The 10,212-nt window shown below is 44.6% G+C and overlaps 1 protein-coding gene across 1 annotated transcript in view; it reads right to left on the bottom strand.

Annotated features, from left to right (window-relative positions):
* LOC121272058 (protein mono-ADP-ribosyltransferase PARP6) overlaps nt 1-3,223 on the bottom strand; it is a 95,280-nt gene extending 92,057 nt beyond the window's left edge. Inside the window, exons 1-2 of the mRNA XM_041178468.1 lie at nt 3,186-3,223; nt 1,874-1,951 (exon numbers count right to left, since the gene is read on the bottom strand). The gene's annotated coding sequence lies outside the window, so the exon portion shown is untranslated. The remainder of the gene's footprint in view (nt 1-1,873; nt 1,952-3,185) is intronic.
* Nucleotides 3,224-10,212: the final 6,989 nt, after the last annotated feature.

The following is a 10,212-nucleotide window of genomic DNA, read 5'->3' on the forward strand; positions in this document are numbered from 1 at the left end:
TCTGGTGTACAAAAATAATAAATCTGCTGAGATAGTAGCTGAACTTGGTCGCAGCTATAACAAATCTAGCCAGCACTGTCAAGTTCAGAATAACTCCAGCAAAATGAAGACGGGAGACTTTTGGGATTGATTCTGCTGACTGTGCACCCTACATAAAACCATTAAGCCATGGCCAAGTTACGAAGGTCTTTGACTTTTGGCCCCGGTCTTCTTCATATGAAACAGCCTCATGCTGTAATACTTCTGAAAGACCCCAGCACGTACCATAAAGCACAGGTTCTGGAACTTTGACCAGCTTGTTCACCGGCTTCCAATTTACTTTAAATCCACTTGTGAAATTTGCCCCTTTTACCTGGCATTATAATTCCATTTCAGGATAGACCTCATGAAACCTAAGCTGTAATTGCCGAATTCAATACGGTTCAATCAACTGTCACTTGTACGGACCTGACTTCATCTCTGCTCTATGGAAATCACACTCTTTGTTTTACATAGCAAGATAGCCATGCGTGTAGAAATATCTACAGCAGTACACACAACTTCTCTAAACAGTGGTGGTTGACAAGCCATGCTCCAGAGGTTTCCGCATGATTTTTCAATTAATGACAATTTATAAAACAATTTTCATCCTTCAGAATTATTCCTCGGGAGGTGAGAGTTTGGGGAAGAGCAAGCTACTGGAGGTTGGCATCACAAATCTTTTGTCACGTTTTGCAAGAGGTTTGTGAAGTTTTTCTGATTAATTCACTGTCAGTATTTTTGAGATTAGCATCAAGGATATTGGTGGTAAAAACCCTTTGCGCTCCTTGCCCCTGATCAGACCATGCAACCATAAGATGCCTTTCCTATGGTAAAACAAGAGAAATATAATTGGCCAAATAAATTCAAAACTTTATGCTCTTTTACAAGAATTTGTGGCAACACCTTTTTTGTTTTTCTGTCAAAATACAAAAAAGCGTAATGAAGCAATTTGTCTGTTGCTAACATAAGGAAAGGCTCATCAAGCCCCGTCCTTTCTCATTCCAAGTGTAACCACCAGAGGCACCAAGCCCAAGGTTTCTACATCTCCATCTAAATCAAACAGACCTACCATTACATGTATGCCAAGAATCTCCTTTCTTGTCAAATATTGATTCACTTCCTACATTTTATTTTCACAAATGAGTTACTATTCCTGGTAATGTGCCCTATGAATCAATTGTCTAATGGAAATATAGCATTACCTGTCTTCAAGCTTCTCTAACCTTCTATCCTTTCTCAAGTGCTTCCTCCACCCCAGTCTTCATTAACCTTGGTTCTACTATCTGGAGCTGCCTCTACCTGCCACCCTGACTCATCACCTCCCTCTATACCTTTAATAACCTCCTCAAAGGCTATCTCCTTAACCACTTCTTCTCACGTTCTCCCTTCTGGCCCGATGTCTGATTTCCCCTGTCCCTGTTTATGTCTTGGGACATTCTTTACATGAAGGACAGTGCTTAACATAAGTCATTGCATAAGATAAAATTGGCAGGCAACTGTCCTATAAATTGTGGGATTGTACAGCATATAAGGAAGCTATTCAGCCTATTTTGTCTGTGTTGGCTCGTTGAAAATCCCATTGCCTCGCTCTTTCCCTGTATTCCTACAAATTTCTCCCTTTAGGATATATCAAATTCCCTTCTGAAAATTACTGTCAAATCATCTTCCACTACTCTTTAAAGTGCTGATTTTTAAGACTTGTCAACATGCCCCCACCCTCCCTTCCCCACCCATAAATCCAATGGCTCTTTAATGTCTGGGATGGTGAACTCACAAAAGGGATATTCGCCAGTGCTTGCAGACCCTCACCCTAGTCTGCACCCTAAATGAGCAAAATCAAAGGATTGCTTACCTGCACGCCATACAAGAATTCATCAGAGTCATTGTCACCATCAGAATCGTCATCGGTCCAGTGCTGACCTTTGATGTCCTAAAGGAAAGTCATCGATATAAAAAGTCACGTCTTTTACGGCTTGAACGCAGGTGACACACAAGTTACAAATTGTTGCTAAGCTCCAGACAGAAATAATAAAAGAGGCAAATGGAAATCATAATTTAGGAGTCAATTTAATTAAAACAGCCAGAGAATTAAACATTACAATTTGATTTTCCTATTTGTAGGCAAAATATTATGGAGTATGAGGACATCACAAGGTTGCAGTAACATCGTGGGCAGGATTTTCCTGTCGGCGAGCAGGGGGCGGGGCCACTCGCCAACATGTAAGATGACGCGGATTCATTGGGCGGAACTCCCGGTGTCACCGCGCCCCATTTAAATTTTCCGGTAGGCGGGTGGCGCACAGCAAAATCAGCTGTGTGCCCACCAACCTGTCAGTGGCCAACTGAGGCCATTTAAGCAATTAAAGGACCTGCCCGTCCAACGTTAAGGTCGGCAGGTCAGCCAGGAGCCCCTGCGGGGACATGTCAGGGAAATTTTATTATTCTATTTTTAGGTTTTTAACATTTTGAGCCGATCTCCCTGAGGCAGCACTTAGCCTCGGGGAGATGAGTCGCTCTTTCATGCGCGTGCGTGAAAGAGCGCACTCTCGATTTTGGGAATCCCCCCACCACCTGCACAGGGAGCACACAGCACTGTGCAGACATCATGCTAGGCAGGCCTTAATTGGCCCGCCCACATGAAATGGCGCCGATTGGAAACACCCCTGTGCGTGCCCGCCCTTCAACTTCACGCCCAACAGGGGGAAAATTCAGCCCATGGAATGTAGCCCCTTGTGTCATGGGCTATTGCAAGATGGATTCACAAAAGCAACTGCCAACATGGCAAGATCCCATTCTTAACAACGTCCTTCGGGTCAAGTGTCGAAGAGAAACTTGGTGCTTCCTCACATGGTGGAGAGGAAGATTGACAGGGCAGGTTTCCTCAGATGCCCATCATGTTCCTGGAGTCAGATGAATCCCGAGATCTCTCATCAATGCAGCAGGTGGCCTACTAGATCTGTCAGTGAATAACCTGATTGGATGTGGGGCAAGTGAGGAAGTGAATTAAAAAAAATAAAAGGAGGAGATTAAATGTGGGGGAAGCAGGGTAAGAAGAGTGCACAAAAATAATTGCAGTAACTTTTAACAAAAAGAGAGGATTTAATTCTATTTTTGGCGAAGCTGAGCAGGTTATAGACAACTAGTGTTTCAGAAGGCGATCCCACCTGTTGACAGCTTTGATTGCCTCCTGCCCATCCTTTCAAACTCGAGTGAGGAAAGCGCCACACGACTGGGGACAGCCTCATGAGGCAGGCTGCACCTCGCTCTGTACTGTTCGCAGCCTGAGAGGAAACCAATGCCAGATGTAAGCACACAAACACAATCACCTTTGTCACAACTTGGAAGGTATCAATCAAATGGCCAAAAAAATCAACAGAGGCTCAGCTTCAATTGCCAGGCACTAACTGCAGATATTTGAATATCACGTGGCACTGATATCAACGTGCAACAATCTCATGATTTGTCACAGAAATTTTATTGGAAGTCCTTTTTGGAAAAGTTACACATGAAACTCTGCCTTTATTTGAATTATTGACAAAACATACAGACATAACAAGGGGGAATCGCCATTCAAACTAGCCAGTCCATATTGGCGTTTGCCCTCCATGAAAGCAAACAGTCCTGGTCACATGTACTTAGTCTTTTCCCCTATATCCCTTCAACCCCATTTCCACTCATCCACCTATGCAATCTAATATTCTTCCTCAACCATCCCCATTGAAATGAATTCCACAGCTTCAAAACTCTCCCGATAAACATGTGGAGTGTAAGTTCCCCAGAAATAAATCAAGAGAGTTCATTTGATGAGTGGCTTAGGTTCGGAGTGGTCCCAGACTGTCTCTGTGTTGAAGGATTTGGTCTCAGCCAGGATAGAGTTAGGGCATCAGAATTGGTCCTATGAGATGAGGAAAGGGAAATACTAGTCAGGGTTCCTAGTCCCCATAACAGACCTTGCTGGAAATTTGCACATGTGGAAGCAGATAAGATCAAGGTTGGCTATGGTGCACACCTCTGAGGTGGCAAAGAATAGAATAGAATAGAATAGAATGGTTACAGCACAGGAGGCCATTCGGCCCATTATATCCGTGCCAACTCTGTAAGAACTGCTCAGCCAGTCCCACTCCCTTGTCTTTTCCCCATACCCTAACACATATTTTCTCTCTTCAGGAGCTTATCTAAGACCCTTTAGAAAGTTACGGTCGAATCTGCCCCCACCACACTGTCAGGGGCATTCCGGACACTAACCATTTGCTGCGTAAAAGGTTTTTCTATAACCTGTCTGTAGAAACAGGCTCTGAGAGGCTTCCTCATCAAACAAAACAAACCTTATTGACACGAGAGCTTCCTTGGCTGCTTGTATCCAAGCCAGTGCCTCATACAGCCATTTCTACATAGGAAGCCCCGCCCTCGAATTTATTCTCCCATGCTAGCCACACATTGGTTGAACAAATCACATGACCCCACTCTGTTCAACTGATCTTAAAATGACAGGCAACACACAGTCGACATTCATGGTAGAGACTGCCATGTTAGTCATGTCCGCTTGGATGAAATGTGTCCACGTAGCTCTACCCCAGAGAGGATTCAACAACTTCAGCAGAGAGATGTGGGAGGAGAGATTGATGAGGAAAATAAAATTATGGGGTGTGTTGTACGACAGATTAGCACTTCCCAGAAATTCCCAGCCAGCTCAGTTGGTAGTCAATGAGGCTCTTACAACCAGAATCATAATCTCGAAATCCATAGTGGGCAATGATTTTCAAGGCCAAGTTAGACAGATTTTTGATTGACAAGAGAGTCAAGGATTATGGCAGAGCAAAGTAGAGTTAAGGCCTCAGTTAGATCAGCCATGATCTCGCTGAATGGTGGAGCAGGCTCAAAGGGCCAAATGGCCTCCTCCTGCTCCCATTTCTTATGTTCTGGAAATTGCAACTTGCAAAAAGAAAATATAGTTCAGTCCAATTCCTGTCCTTCATGGGCATGAGTCTGCATTTTAGAACAGCCCATTGGATTAGTTTGTCTCAATGGCAGCGTTCTCACCTACAGAAGGTTTTTAATAGCTTATGGCTTCAAATCTCACTTGATAATTTAAAAGCACAACTCTAGACTGGCACTTCAGTGCAGTACAAAAGCATCTGCCACTTACATTATTTTTTTTGTTTACTGAATGATTTTGCTGCTGTTCTCATCTTTTAAAATACATTATACAAAAACTCTAACTCTGTAGGCCTCGCATGCTGGGAGTCATTTAGAACTTAGGCGATAGGACAAAGCAAACAATATTAGATCAACCGCCTAGGCTAACATCTCTTGTTTTAAGCAAGTTGCCAGAATTTGAGACTTGTTATACTTCCCAAAGTTATCTGTTAGGCCCCACATAAGACTTACAGGCCTTTTTTGTCACCTTTTCAATGATCGCATTACACGCCCCCTCATCAAATGGACATAGGAGTGTGTTGACAATAAGAACATTTCCTTGATCACTCTCTAACCCCACAAGTGAAGACTAGTATCCGGGTTCGATTTCCATGGACACTCTCTAGTATCTGTCCATGTGCCTTTTCTCCCTCAGTTGGACTTGGTATGAATGATATGAGAATCTTGGATTGTGGAAGAAATCACTGTCCTTATGTGACATCCATACACCTTCCAACACTGTTCACCAGACAGTACTATGATACACCAGGTGGCACTCACCAGGCCGACCAAATCCACAAGAGAAACTTGGCCACACTATCACAATGGTTTTGCAATTTGTATTTATTATGAGAAGGCTTGTATACTGAAGTCAGAAGTAATGAGTCCATTAACTCCTTTAGAGATTTTAAAAATTAAATTAAAACATTTATTAACAAAAGAAAAGAATAAAACACACACACAAGATTTCGGTTGTACAGTTACTTAATATTATAACAATTCCCAAAATTCCTGCTTAACCAAACTCCCATCTATTCACCCCCTATAAGGCAAAAGTCCAAAATAGATTTTAAATGTATAGAGACAATCCAGCAAGGTTAGCACAAACACCCACTTGACAGTGGAACTCCACAACTTTGGTTACTGGAATAGCAGAACTTCTGCAAAGTGCCTAGAGGCTTTTCCCCAAGTCTCTTTCACACGGTATACCTTTCAGATCTCACATGGCCACCCCTATACAGCTTTACATCCTTCTATAAAAATAATTCTCTGTAATAATCTGATACATAATATACCGTTAAGACAAGCATTGTAATGTAAGGTCACATGATCTTAATATTCCATAGCAGAGTAGCACAGGCTACTCTATGTGAGAGTCTTGAGTTAGTCACTGATGAGTGAAGAAAGAGTTTAATGTTGAGAGCACATGAGTATAGCTGTAGAGTTTAGTTTGTAAATAAACAGCATGTGTTTATTCTAAAAGCGATCTTCAGATGTTCTCTGTCTCTGCACCAACTTGGTCACCCAAAACAAGCGTGCAGCTCAGATCCTTTAGCCTCAACAAACCAAGGGCATTGGATCCAACATCCTCCTTCTTCAATTTGTAAATCCCATTTTCCCCATGGCTTTGGAAGTTACTTCTGCTATAATATAAAAATCTTTCATGTTATCATTATGGTCGGCACTTTTGGGAAAAATCAATGTAATAATCTTGCCCTATTTATCTTGCCAGTCATAAAAACCTCATCATGTCTCTTTGAAAATCCAACAACTTTTCCTCTGAGCTAAAAATGCAAATTCCCCTTTACTTTAGCTCATCCAGGAGCATTTCAAAGGCCTTTTTACACCTCTTTTGATAACTTAAACCTTGCTGTCCAGCGGTCTCAATCACACACACAGACACACACACAGACACACACACACACACACAAACACACGACTACTTTACAATATCGCACAATAACACAATATTATGAAAAATATGATGGTTTTGTGACAAGTGTTGATCGGGAAGGTGAAGATTTGTTGACTTTCTCCTGATTCTCCCTAGTCCAGAAGGACTGAAATCAATTGTCACACACATTCTGATGCCTTGTACTCTCAAAAAAAAAGTACTTTAAGCTAAGGAAGGTTTACATATTGGGCTGATAAGTTGAAAATGGCATTCATACTACACAAGCGTCAGGCAATGACCATCTCAAACAAGAGAGAATCTAACCATCGTCTCTTAATATTCAATGGCATTACCATCACTGAATCCCATATTATCAACTGGGGGTTACCATTGACCAGAAACTGAACTGGACTAGCCATATAAATACTGTGGCTACAAGAGCAGGTCAGAGGCTAGGAATCTTGTGGCAAGTAACTCATCTCCTCACTCTCTAAAGCCTGTTCATGATCTATAAGGCACAAGTCAGGAGTGTGATGGAATACTCTCCACTTGCCTGGATGTGTGTGGCTCCAACAACACTCAAGAAGCTTGACACCATCCAGGATGAAGCAGCCAACTTGATTGGTACCCCACACACCACATTAAAACCTTCACTCCCTCCAACACACAGTTACAGCAGTGTGTACAATACACAAAAAGCACTGCAGCAATTCACCAAAGCTCCTTCAACAGCACCTTCCAAATCCATGACTTTTACCACCCATAAGAACAAGGGCACTAGGTGCAAGGGAACCCCATCACCTGCAAGTTTCTCTACAAGCCACTTATCATCCTGACTTGCAACTATTGTCGTTCCTTCACTGTCGCTGAGTCAAAATCCTGGAACTCCCTCCCTAACAGCACTGTGGGTGTACTACACTACATGACTGCAATGGTTCAAGAAGGCTGCTCACCATCAGCTTCAAGGGCAATTAAGGTTGGGTAATGAATGCTGGCATTGCCAGCGATGCCCACATCCCACGAGAGAACGAAAAAATTTCTGAGTGATACAGTAGTACAAAAAAAATTGGAATATTGTATTCATATGCTATTAAAAAATCGCTGCTGAAGAGCCACAGTGAGCTGTTGCTGGTCAGCGCCTAGCGACACCCAGGTTCTATAGACGCCATCTTTCATTCCTGCCGATGACCAAGAACAAGCTTCGCCAAAGACTGCACATTTCCAGTCAGATCTACAGCTACTGCAGAATTTGGTGGCACGGGGACATAGAGGGCATCCACTGCCAGTGGCCGTGAAAGTGACCACGGCGCTCAATTTCTACGTCAGTGGCTCCTTTCAGGGCTCCACAGGTGACCTCTGTGGGATATTACAAGCCTCCACCCACAAACGCATCCATGAGGTCACGGATGCTGTCTTTGTGGGCACACAGCTTTGCATTTTACCAGGACCAGGGCAGCAAGGATGCGAGGGTAATTAGATTTGCCCAGATCTTGGGTTTTCTATGGGTGCAGGGTGCCATCGACTGCACTCATGTGGCTCGCAGATCTCCGTCGCTACATGCAGTCAACTGCAAGGAGTTCCACTCGCTGAATGTGCAGCTGGTGTGCAACCACCACAAGCACATCCTGCGGGTCTGCGCACAGGTCCCAGGGAGCGTGCATGACTCCTACATTCTCAGTCGGTCACAGATCTCTGAAGGCTTCCAGGGTCCCCAGAGGCTGTAGGGTCGGCTCCCTGGGGACAAGGGCTACTCACAGACGCCGTGGCTGATGACACCCCTATGGCGGCCTCAGACAGCAGCAGAGCGACGGGATAGTGGGACTCATGCTGCAACTCGCAACAGTGGAGCAGACTATCGGGGTGCTGAAAATGAGGTTCCAGTGCCTGAACCGGTCTGGTGGAGCCCTGCAATACAGTCCACAGAGGGTGTCATGCATCATCATCGATGCTGCGCCCTTTACAATCTGGCGCTGCAATAGGGAGAGGAGCTGGCTGAGGAGGAGATGGAGGAGTTGCAGGTCTCCTCCGATGAAGAGGGCTCTGACAGGGATGAGGCTGAGGAGGTCGTTGAAGGCAATAATAACTGGGATGAGGCCTTCGCACTGGCTAGACGAGGCAGGTGCACTCAGGAGGTCCTCATAGACACTAGATTTGTGGAGGATGATGACAATATGCCGTGAGGTGTCCCCATAGATCCTCACATTGCATCTATGAACGCTTGACTCCAGTCTGGCTTATGGCAGCGCAAATACCCTCTGTGATAATGTTCCTGTCATGGAGACGTAGTGGAGGATGATGACGAAGACGATGACGACGACATGCAGTGAGGACACTCCATAGATCTTCACATAGCCTCTAAGAATGTCTGACTCCTGTCTGGCCAAGGGCAGCTCGCTTGCGCTCTGTGGTTAAGGTCAAACATGGAGACACAGCCATGAAACTTTAAAAGCATCTGATCCTTTGCCCACCTTCAGCACCTGAGCCCTTCAGGAGCACAGAGTCACTGGTCACAGATGCTGAAGAGATGGGGGCCAGCCCCACGTTAAAAGTGCTGAGAGCACACAGAGAATGGCGGAACTCTGTGACACCTGCCCACAACATTCTGGCAGCAATGACCAGCACCATCAAGGTGCAGGCATCAGTGATGTGTCCAGGGAATGTGAGGCCAGACCATCACTTTGCCCTGAAGGTTATGGACTGCACTGCACAGGGAAGAGGCCCTAGACTGAGACACCTGCTTTTATCTTGTGCAGGAACCAATGTTTCACATCTGAGTGACACGAACACTGCTCATCAGAACAAGCAGCCAAGGGCAGGGAGACATTCTTGACAGTTTATTGACAATAGTGAACAGTACGCACAAGTGATTAACACCTGTACTCAGGTTGTGCAACTACATCTTGACTTTCCTAACCCTGCTGCTAAGTCTTGGTGCTCCCCGGACATCAACAGCGGAGATGGAGGCAGCCTGCTGACTGCTACTTTGGTGACCTTGGCAGGTGTCCTCTGGAGGACCCCAGCCTGCTTCTGGGGTTCTGCTGTGGAGCTAGAGCTGCTGAGGTCACCGGAAGAAGGGAGTTGGATGGGCCAGACACACTCGGAGTCATCTGGATGGATGGCATGCAATAGAGTCTACTCGACTAGTGAACTTATAGGCTCAAGACATAAAATGGAGTCACGTTAGAAAATAGTTACGCAAACAGTGAGCTAAGCATTTCCACACTTTAGTTCCAGTTCCTCTGTGAACTATTTCCAGCTCATTGCTTAACATGTTTCCCCATGTTGCCACTGTCTTATTTGAAGATATTTTAAATATATCCCAATACCGCAGAGGGAAATTTATGCAAGTATATTAACCAGTGCTTGAAAATTGCCAGAGG

The sequence above is a fragment of the Carcharodon carcharias genome, chromosome 32 (assembly GCF_017639515.1).
Source record: "Carcharodon carcharias isolate sCarCar2 chromosome 32, sCarCar2.pri, whole genome shotgun sequence".
In the NCBI taxonomy this organism is placed as follows: domain Eukaryota; kingdom Metazoa; phylum Chordata; class Chondrichthyes; order Lamniformes; family Lamnidae; genus Carcharodon; species Carcharodon carcharias.